Here is a 10,690-nt window from a genome sequence, read left to right on the forward strand (position 1 = left end):
CAACGCTCTAACCACTAGGCTACCCTGCCGCGCCAACAATAACAACAGTGTCTAGTCCATGCAATGTAAACTACAGCCTAAATAGTTTGTTGGTTTGTACCTACATTTACTTCTTTCTTTTAGACTCACATACTCAGTCATAGACACTCTAGGCTGCACCACATAATGAAATGGAACAGGACTATTATTGTGGGTCTCTGTGACCTATACATGTGGTGTATTCACATGAAACCAAACAGTTGTTGCTATGGTTTGCACTAATGAATACAACCCTGCTCTCTGATACCACCATTTTTTTTTAAAGGTATCCAATTGCTAGTTAGTCTTGCAACTCCCTTACGGACTCGAGAGGCAAAGGTCGCGAGCCGTGCATCCCTTGAAACGCAACCCGAACCAAGCCACACTGTTTCTTGACACAATGCCCGCTTAACCCGGAAGCCAGCTGCACCAATGTGTCAGAGGAAACACCGTACACCTGGCGACCGTGTCGGCGTGCACTGTGCCCGGCCGCCCCAGGAGTCGCTAGCGCGTGATGGGACAAGAACATCCATGCCGGCCAAACCCTCCCCTGACAGCTGACTTTAAGCATCAGCTGTCGGAGCAGCTTACCGATCATTGCACCTGAACACAGCCCATCTGTAAATAGCCCACCCAATTAACTCATCCCCATATTATTACTTTTTTTTGCTCCTTTGCACCCCAGTATCTCTACTTGCACATTCGTCTTCTGCACATCTATCACTCCAGTGTTTAATTTCTAAATTGTAAATATTTTGCCACTACGGCCTATTTATTGCCTTACCTCTAATCTTACTACATTTTCACACACTATAAATATTATTATTTTGTGTTATTGACTGTATGTTTGTTTATCCCATGTGTAACTCTGTCACACACCTGGTTAAATAAAGGTAAAATAAAAAACCCAGAAGGTGCTGGGCCAATTGTGTGTCTCCCAGTCACAGCCAGCTGCATCAAAGCCTGGACTTGAACCCAGACTCTCTAGTGGCACAGCTAGCGCTGCAGTACCTTAGACCACTGCGCCACTCGGGAGGCACTATCTGATACCTTTTGCATGTGGTCATTTCTTCATTGTCTGCAGACATCTCAAGAAGCCCACGCCCCTGATAAGTCAATTCTGTTAAGCCCCCATTACAACGGTTAGCTATGCCTGTGAGCAAAGCACTCCTTAACAAATAGTTAAATGCCAAAGGCTATTTTTATAGATTTTTTTTATTTAAAAAAAAAGTTGAGCGGGGGTTATTCTAGTGGGTTGTAGTTAGAATTGAAATGTGGGGCGGGGGTTATTCTAGTGGGTTGTAGTTAGAATTGAAATGTGGGGCGGGGGTTATTCTAGTGGGTCGTAGTTAGAATTGAAATGTGGGGCGGGGGTTATTCTAGTTGGTTGTAGTTAGAATTGAAATGTGGGGCGGGGGTTATTCTAGTGGGTTGTAGTTAGAATTGAAATGTGGGGCGGGGGTTATTCTAGTGGGTTGTAGTTAGAATTGAAATGTGGTGCGGGGGTTATTCTAGTGGGTTGTAGTTAGAATTGAAATGTGGTGCGGGGGTTATTCTAGTGGGTTGTAGTTAGAATTGAAATGTGGGGCGGGGGTTATTCTAGTGGGTCGTAGTTAGAATTGAAATGTGGGGCGGGGGTTATTCTAGTTGGTTGTAGTTAGAATTGAAATGTGGGGCAGGGGTTATTCTAGTGGGTTGTAGTTAGAATTGAAATGTGGGGCGGGGGTTATTCTAGTGGGTTGTAGTTAGAATTGAAATGTGGGGCGGGGGTTATTCTAGTGGGTTGTAGTTAGAATTGAAATGTGGTGCGGGGGTTATTCTAGTGGGTTGTAGTTAGAATTGAAATGTGGGGCGGGGGTTATTCTAGTGGGTCGTAGTTAGAATTGAAATGTGGGGCGGGGGTTATTCTAGTGGGTTGTAGTTAGAATTGAAATGTGGTGCGGGGGTTATTCTAGTGGGTTGTAGTTAGAATTGCAGTAAATTCAGAATCCATTTTTGGTGACACTTTAACTCCATAGCCATCTTTCTGCTTGAGAGTTTCTGATGTTACATATTTGATTAAGGACTGTCCTGTGCACCTTCCTTTACATCTCTGCAGTGGTATAAAGTACTTAAAGAAAAATACTTTAGTACTACTGAAGTAGTTTTGTGGTATTTGTACTTCACTCTTCATATTTGTGACAACTTTTACTACTTCATGCCTAAAGAAAATAATGTACTTTTTACTCCATACATTTTCCCTGACAAAGTTCTCATTAAATTTTGAATGGTTAGCAAGAAAGGAAAATGGTCCAATTCATGCACTTATCAAGAGAACATCCCTGGTCATCTCTATTGCATCTGATCTGGCAGATTCACCACACACGCGCTTTGTAAACAGTGAGGATATTATTACCTAAATCTTGGTGGGGCAAAACAAACATGGGATGCGTGCCAGCAAGCCACTACACAACACTAAACAATGCGATAGTTGTTCTATAACGGTGACAAACGGTGCACACAAATGGCCTACATAAAGCTTTCCCAACGTCTTACCACTGCTACACCTGGCTATCAGCAGAGCCTTGTCTGGCAGCGAAACAGTTCATTCAGACTCATTTACTGTCTTTTTAAAAACATAGCTGATTTGACTGACTTGCTTAACAAATGTGGTTTCTAATGACAATTGAGATGTACGAACTATGGCATAAGGGGATGACGAGAGGATAAGAAACAGAACATGGGCCGTTCTCAGTGTTATCCCTGTACACCAAGTCATAGTCGTAGGATAATTTAAGGGGGCATATAAGCAGACAATGACCGCTCTTACAATATTCAATGATTATGTTTCTCTAGAACATGTTATAGGCTACATGTGCACCACCAAGTCAGAACAGCAGGTGAAATTAAGAAGGGTAAATATACCAAATTATTAGGGCGAGGCACATGGGCTACTAACATCTTACTACACAACATACACATAGTATTACTTTCTTAGCTACAGTATACACATCTCCCTCGCATATTACATTTTATGCCGCAGCATACAATACATTGTTGGATCTTGTGCTGTGCTCACTTGAACAGGAAGGTGGCACGGTGGTTCCTTCGTGGGAAGATTTTGTCATCAAAGTCTGACATTCTCAAAATGTTATGGTGCTTTCAAAACAACTGGGAACTCGGAGGGGACAAGGTCGAGTCATGATGATGTCAGTGATCTTCAGTTCGTAGCTCTAGAAAGAAGCCGGATTTACAATTCCAAATTGGATGACTGTTCAAAGTATGTTTTCACAGTCGGAACTCGTTTATTCCAGACTCAGGTTTTCGCAATTCCGAGTTAAGTTGTTTTGAGCGCGGCACAAATCATGCTTAATTGACAGCATGGCCAATGTTGAATTTGGATCATTTTAAACTTGGAAAAGAGTTCCTTTATCCCAGACTTGGGACCACACAGCCACTCCACTGAAAAGCAGGCTAGTGATTGCTTTGCAATGCTTGAAGTTAACGTTAGCCACTGTCACTGATTCCTTCTAAACCACTCATTGTTGAATTTGCAATTTCCAACTTGTGTAATGTTTGTCCAATAGCCGATGAGCACCGATACATTTTAGCTATAATTTCTCTTCATATGACAAGGATTGAAAAGGATTTGCCAGTAGATTGTCAAATTGATTCATGATGATGACTGCTAGCTAAGATTTTGAAAGTATGTTGACATGATCAGTCCAATCAAAACTACTCTACATGTCACATGATTTGACATCATTTTATCTGTGGCCAATGACCTTGAGCCTTCTTGGATGGGCACTTCTAATGTAACTCTATGGCAGCACCCAAGGGGCTACAATTTTGTAGCTCTCCCCTTAGATTTTGCGGTGACGTAGTGTTCCCACGAGTGACAGAACCCTGAGCCAATCACGGCGCAACACTGTGTATCTTCTGCTGTCTTGCCCCACCGCCACAGAAAGCACTGAGCTAGGCTGAAACACCTGCATTTTGGAGCTGACTTACTCAAGAAAAGAAAATTAGAGACCATTTTTGAATGCAGATTTATAACTTTATAACTTTTTTTTACATTGTTTACAAACTGATATGTGACACGTATTAATGCTAAAATAACATGCAAAACAGGCAACCCATATAAAGTGTTACCGTCCCTAATCACAAGCCTTTTCTAGCTATATAGGGCTGTCCAGACTAATGCTGTCCTCACCTTATTACCCGATGTAAGACAGTTTATGTCCATTGTCAGTGAAAAAACGAATCACTTAAAAAATACCTCTGAAGTGTTCGCACTATGCTGCCTGTTTGTCTGTGGTCGTAGAAGGTGTCAGGGCAGGTTTTAGGTGTACGGTGAGGACAACGTAGGTGTGAAAGACTTCTTCCCAGTCACCCGCTAACAAAGTTGTTTAAGGCATGCAAAAGGTCAGGGGTCAGATTGGCTTCAGTTGCCCCGTTGCCCCGTTCAGTGAAATATTGGTAAAGGCTTCAGTCACACTCCAGTAAATGAGTGTATTTAAAAGATTTAGACAGTGCCACGATGCCTAGTTAGCCTCTATTTGACACAGGTACAATAGCTCTTCATCCTTGTTTACCCCCTAAAAAAGACACAGATCCACCTGGAAGACCGCCGCTATGGTTGAGTTAGAGAGGAAAGAGGAAACACTGAACCCTCATGGGGCTGTGGCCAACAGCACAGCACTCACTGCATGATGCATTAGCCCCTCTTCCCTGGGTCATTGGAGCCAAAGACATGGAACATGAATGAATAATATGCTCTGTTGCTGACCTCGACCAGGGAAGTCAATAGCACAGCTACGGTGAATGCTCTTTCATGTAGCATTTTTCTCTAGAGACACAGAGAGCAGCCAGGGATCTGTCCCTTCCTCTTAAGTAACATGAACACAGAGACACTCTCAGGAAGCATGATGACGTCATCCATTTGCTATTTTGGCATGGTTTTCAACAGGTACTATGTCATGTTCATTAGAGGCATCCCAGTACGTGTTATTGTTGAATGTTATTAGGGTTAATGGTCTCTCCCATCTGTCCCCTGACAGACAGAAGTGATGTTCTACAGACGGAGAGGAAAACACTCTGAATTCTTCTTAACCTGCCTCTGTGCGGCCACAACCCTGAGCGATTGTCACTCTCTTTTTTTGCCCCCTTGTCAAAAGCCCTCAAGTAACATTTTGTCTTGCTGAAATTGGTCTTTGATTATGAACCGCTCTGACATTTTTATATCTATCTATACTTGTCTGAGGAGATACTCCGTTGTTTCACTATGTAGTTCAATTCTATGGTTTGGTATCCTGTTCTTCTGAACTGTATGTCCAGATTTCTTGGAAACACTCTCTCAAATGTCTGTGTGAATAGAAGTGTTAATTTTATGTCTTCAATATGTTTCCTTTGTGTTGTTGAAAGCGTTTCCTTTTATGTCTCAGTGAATGTGTGTGATTAGGTTCTGAGCCTGACCCTGTCTGGAACAAAACAAGTGATGAATGACACCTCTGTGGAGTTTTCCATTCATTTTAATTACACGTTGGTGTAAGGTTAGAGGAAGATAACATTACAGTAGTTGTCGCTTGCTGACTAGATGTACAAACTGGAGCGCCAAGTCTAGGTCCTAAAGACTCCTTAACAGCTTCTACCCCCAAGCCAAATGCCCACTCGGACTATTTACATTGACACCTCTCTTCCCTTTGTTTTTACACTGCTGCTACTCGCTGTTGATTGTCTATGCATAGTCACTTTACCCATACCTACATGTACAAATGACCTTGACTAACCTGTACCCCCGCACATTGACTTGGTGCCAATACCCCTGTATATAACCTTGGTATTGTTATATAAAAGAACAATAATACTTTTTATTCAATGTTTTAAAACTTTAGTTTATTTAGTTAGTCAGCCTCAGGAGGCTGAAGAAATTTGGCTTGTCACCTAAAACCCTCACAAATTTTTACAAATGCACAATTGAGAGCATCCTGTCGGGCTGTATCACCACCTAGTACGGAAACTGCACCACCTTCAACCACGAGGCTCTCCAGAGGGTGGTGCGGTCTGCACAACGCATCACCGGGGGCAAACTACCTGCCCTCCAGGACACCTACAGCACCCGATGTCACAGGAAGGCCAAAAAGATAATCAAGGACAACAACCACCTGAGCCACTGCCTCTTCACCCTGCTACCATCCAGAAGGCAAGGTCAGTACAGGTGCATCAAAGCTGGGACCGAGAGATAGAAGCTGTTTTTCAATCTCAAGACCATCAGACTATTAAACTGACATCACTAACACAGAGAGGCTGCTGCCTACATACAAACTCAAATCATTGGCCACTTTAATAAATGGATCACTAGTCACTTTAAATAATGCCACTTTAATGTTTACATATCTTACATTACTCATCTCACATGTATATACAGTGTTTTATACCATCTATTGCATCTTGCCTATGCCGCTCGGTCATCGCTCATCCATATATTTACTGTTGGAACTAGAAGCACAAGCATTTCGCTATACTCGCATTAACATGTGTATGCGACCAATAACATTTGATTTGATACATTTTTTCTTCACTGTATTTCTTAAACTGCATTGTTGATTAAGGGCTTGTAAGTAAGCATTTCACTGTATTTCTTAAACTGCATTGTTGATTAAGGGCTTGTAAGTAAGCATTTCACTGTATTTCTTAAACTGCATTGTTGATTAAGGGCTTGTAAGTAAGCATTTCACTGTATTTCTTAAACTGCATTGTTGATTAAGGGCTTGTAAGTAAGCATTTCACTGTATTTCTTAAACTGCATTGTTGATTAAGGGCTTGTAAGTAAGCATTTCACTGTATTTGTTGCATGTGACAAATACAATTTGATTTGATTTGAATCAGACAAAATTAAACTTGACCCCATTTTAAATGTCAAGTAGTGATATTTTATCTGTATTCTGAACTCGGCGTCAGGGTGTATGCTGTACTGTGCTGCTGTAGATGAGACTATGAAAATGGTATTTATTGATGAATCGATTTTGTGTCATTCCATGTCAAATGAACACAGAGATTTTGACACTATACCATCACCATGAGATGAAAATATACACTTGATCACAAAAAAAACATGCAATAGTGGGATACTATGGCTTGTTGATTTGACGTGGAATGACTCCATCTGTTAGGCAGAAGCCAGTGTATGTTAGTGTCTGTTGGTTAAAGACCCATATTAGTGTATGTTGTTTGTTGGTTAAAGACCCATATTAGTGTATGTTGTTTGTTGGTTAAAGACCCATATTAGTGTATGTTGTTTGTTGGTTAAAGACCCATATTAGAGTATGTTGTCTGTGTCTTTGTGTTAAATACTTGATTTGTCTTACCACTGCAGCCTTGGCATGACAGGATAGAATGGTACTCTAATAGTCTCCCTTCTCACAGGCTAAATATTTCCCCTAGTATGCCACTGCTGCCAGGCTAAATACTTCCCCCAGCATGCTACTCGTGACAGGCTAAATATTTCCCCCAGCATGCCACTGGTGACAGGCTAAATATTTCCCCCAGCATGCCACTGGTGCCAGGCTAAATATTTCCCCCAGCGTGCCACTGGTGACAGGCTAAATATTTCCCCCAGCATGCCACTGGTGCCAGGCTAAATATTTCCCCCAGCGTGCCACTGGTGCCAGGCTAAATATTTCCCCCAGCGTGCCACTGGTGCCAGGCTAAATATTTCCCCCAGGATGCCACTGGTGCCAGGCTAAATATTTCCCCCAGCATGCCACTGGTGCCAGGCTAAATATTTCCCCCAGGATGCCACTGGTGCCAGGCTAAATATTTCCCCCAGCATGCCACTGGTGCCAGGCTAAATATTTCCCCCAGGATGCCACTGGTGCCAGGCTAAATATTTCCCCCAGGATGCCACTGGTGACAGGCTAAATATTTCCCCCAGCATGCCACTGGTGACAGGCTAAATATTTCCCCCAGGATGCCACTGGTGACAGGCTAAATATTTCCCCCAGCGTGCCACTGGTGCCAGGCTAAATATTTCCCCCAGCATGCCACTTGTGCCAGGCTAAATATTTCCCCCAGCGTGCCACTCGTGACAGGCTAAATATTTCCCCCAGCGTGCCACTGGTGACAGGCTAAATATTTCCCCCAGGAAGCTCCTGGGAGCCAGGCAAAATATTTCCCCCAGGATGCTACTGGTGCCAGGCAAAATATTTCCCCCAGGATGCTACTCGTGCCAGTGGCCAGGGTGCATCTGTCAAGGAGCATCCCATATCTCAGGGCTCAGCTACACCCCCTGGGGCCGTTTGGGGTTGCAGACAGCTCTCCATGTAGCAGGGGTGTTTGATGGTTTGGGAGAGCCAATATCCCGGCACAAGAACAGAGTCATATTGAGTTCCCTGGCCTACCTATCCTGCTGATCCAGTTCACTGGCCTCCTTACCCTGCTGATTCAGTTCACTGGCCTCCCTATCCTGCTGGTCCAGTTTTCACACCTCCCTATCCTGCTGGTCCAGTTTTCTCACCCCCCATCCTGCTGGCCCAGTTCACTGGATCCTGGCCTCCCTATCCTGCTGGTCCAGTTCACTGGCCTCCCTATCCTGCTGATCCAGTTCACTGGCCTCCCTATCCTGCTGGTCCAGTCCCCTGGCCTACCTATCCAGCCGGTCCAGTTCCCTATTCTTCTGGTCCAGTCCTCTGGCCTCCCTATCATTCTGGTCCAGTCCTCTGGCCTCCCTATCCTGCCGGTCCAGTTCCCTGGCCTCCCTATCCTTCTGGTCCAGTCCTCTGGCCTCCCTATCCTGCCGATCCAGTTCCCTGGCCTCCCTATCCTGTTGGTCCAGTCCCCTCGCCTGCCTATCCTGCCGGTCCAGTTCCCTGGCCACCCTATCCTTCTGGTCCAGTCCTCTGGCCTCCCTATCCTGCCGGTCCAGTTCCCTGGCCTCCCTATCCTGCTGGTCCAGTCCCCTCGCCTGCCTATCCTGCCGGTCCAGTTCCCTGGCCTCCCTATCCTTCTGGTCCAGTCCTCTGGCCTCCCTATCCTTCTGGTCCAGTCCCCTGGCCTCCCTATCCTTCTGGTCCAGTCCCCTGTCCTCCCTATCCTGCTTGTCCAGTCCCCTGGCCTCCCTATCCTGCTGGTCCAGTCCCCTGTCCTGCCTATCCTGCTGGTCCAGTCCCCTGTCCTGCCTATCCTGCTGGTCCAGTCCCCTCGCCTGCCTATCCTGCTGGTCCAGTCCCCTGTCCTGCCTATCCTGCTGGTCCAGTCCTCTGGCCTCCCTATCCTTCTGGTCCAGTTCACTGGCCTCCCTATCCTGCTGGTCCAGTCCCCTGGCCTCCCTATCCTGCTGGTCCAGTTCCCTGGCCTCCCTATCCCGCTGGTCCAGTTCTGTGTAAAGTGGGATATGAGTCACAGTTTGAACTCTGGTGATCACTGCCACTTGTTTTCTGGATTAGTTAGTTCCATTCCAGGGACCATACCATTCACCCCTGACCCTTACCCATTAACCCGAGGGGGAAACAGATGTGACCTTGATTGTATTTCCTTTATCCCTGAACCTGATTTAGCATTTAGCCTCTTTGCGGATCTCTTTAATACTATTGTGGATAATTAAGTGTTAAATGTAGATGGAATGCCTTGGTACACCTGAATTATCAGAAGTAATTCATAAAAGAGAGGATGCTTGGGTCAAGACCAGGAACACAGGCTTAGGCCCGGACGGACGGGCAATCATTGTGTAAGACAAATCATGAAGGCTAAATCTGATTATTATGTAACCTCTTTTTCTCATTGTAATAGGAACCCTGCTAAATTCAGGAAAACTGTCAAATCCCTGAAGGGTTCTACTTCCTCCTCTCTGCCACAACAAATTAATTCAGACACTGGCCTCATTATGGGGGAAAAAAACAGTTATTAATGCATTTAAACACCAGTTTATTTCAGCGGGCTCTGGAATAACTTCTAAGCTTATTCACAATGATATTGAGCTGGATGCTTATAGGGGGAAACTTGCTGAATGATCAGAGAAATGGCAGTCAAAGCTTTTCTTTTAGGTTATTTACAGAAAAATAAGTCCTGGATGCTTTGCTAGCAATAAACAACAAGAATTGGATCCTGGTCTTCTTAAGTGTGCAGAGCCCATCATTGTTGGCTCAATAACCCACATTAGTTATTTATCATTGTTATCAGGAAATATTCCTAAAGTATGTAAATCAGCTCTTGTGCTGCCACTTCATAAGGACGGGGATAGTAGAGATCTTAATCATTATCGCCCCATTTCAAGGCTTCTTTGTCTAGCTAAGATTCTAGAATCTTTGGTAAATGTACAACTTTGCTCTTTTTTTATCTGAGAAATGTATTTAGAATGTAAACCAATCAGGGTTTAGTCCTGGACATAGCACTATTACCGCTACCACTTTAGTAGGTAATGATCTTGTCAAAGCTTTACACACTAAAATGAAATGTGCTGCTTTGTTTGTGGACCAGTCAAATCTCTTGAAACTCACGCTATTTTATTGACTACGTTGTCCTCGATAGGCCTGAGCTCTGACGCCTGTTCATGGTTTCATGATTATCTTAGTGACAGAACTCAGACCAGCGTGATTGATGAGGTTAAGTCTGAATTTCTTGACGTGCATAAAGATGTTCCACAGGGGCCGATTTTGGGATCTGTTCTCTTCACTATTTATATAAACACCATTGGTCA

This window comes from Oncorhynchus kisutch, linkage group LG3, assembly GCF_002021735.2.
Source record: "Oncorhynchus kisutch isolate 150728-3 linkage group LG3, Okis_V2, whole genome shotgun sequence".
Classification (NCBI taxonomy): Eukaryota; Metazoa; Chordata; class Actinopteri; order Salmoniformes; family Salmonidae; genus Oncorhynchus; species Oncorhynchus kisutch.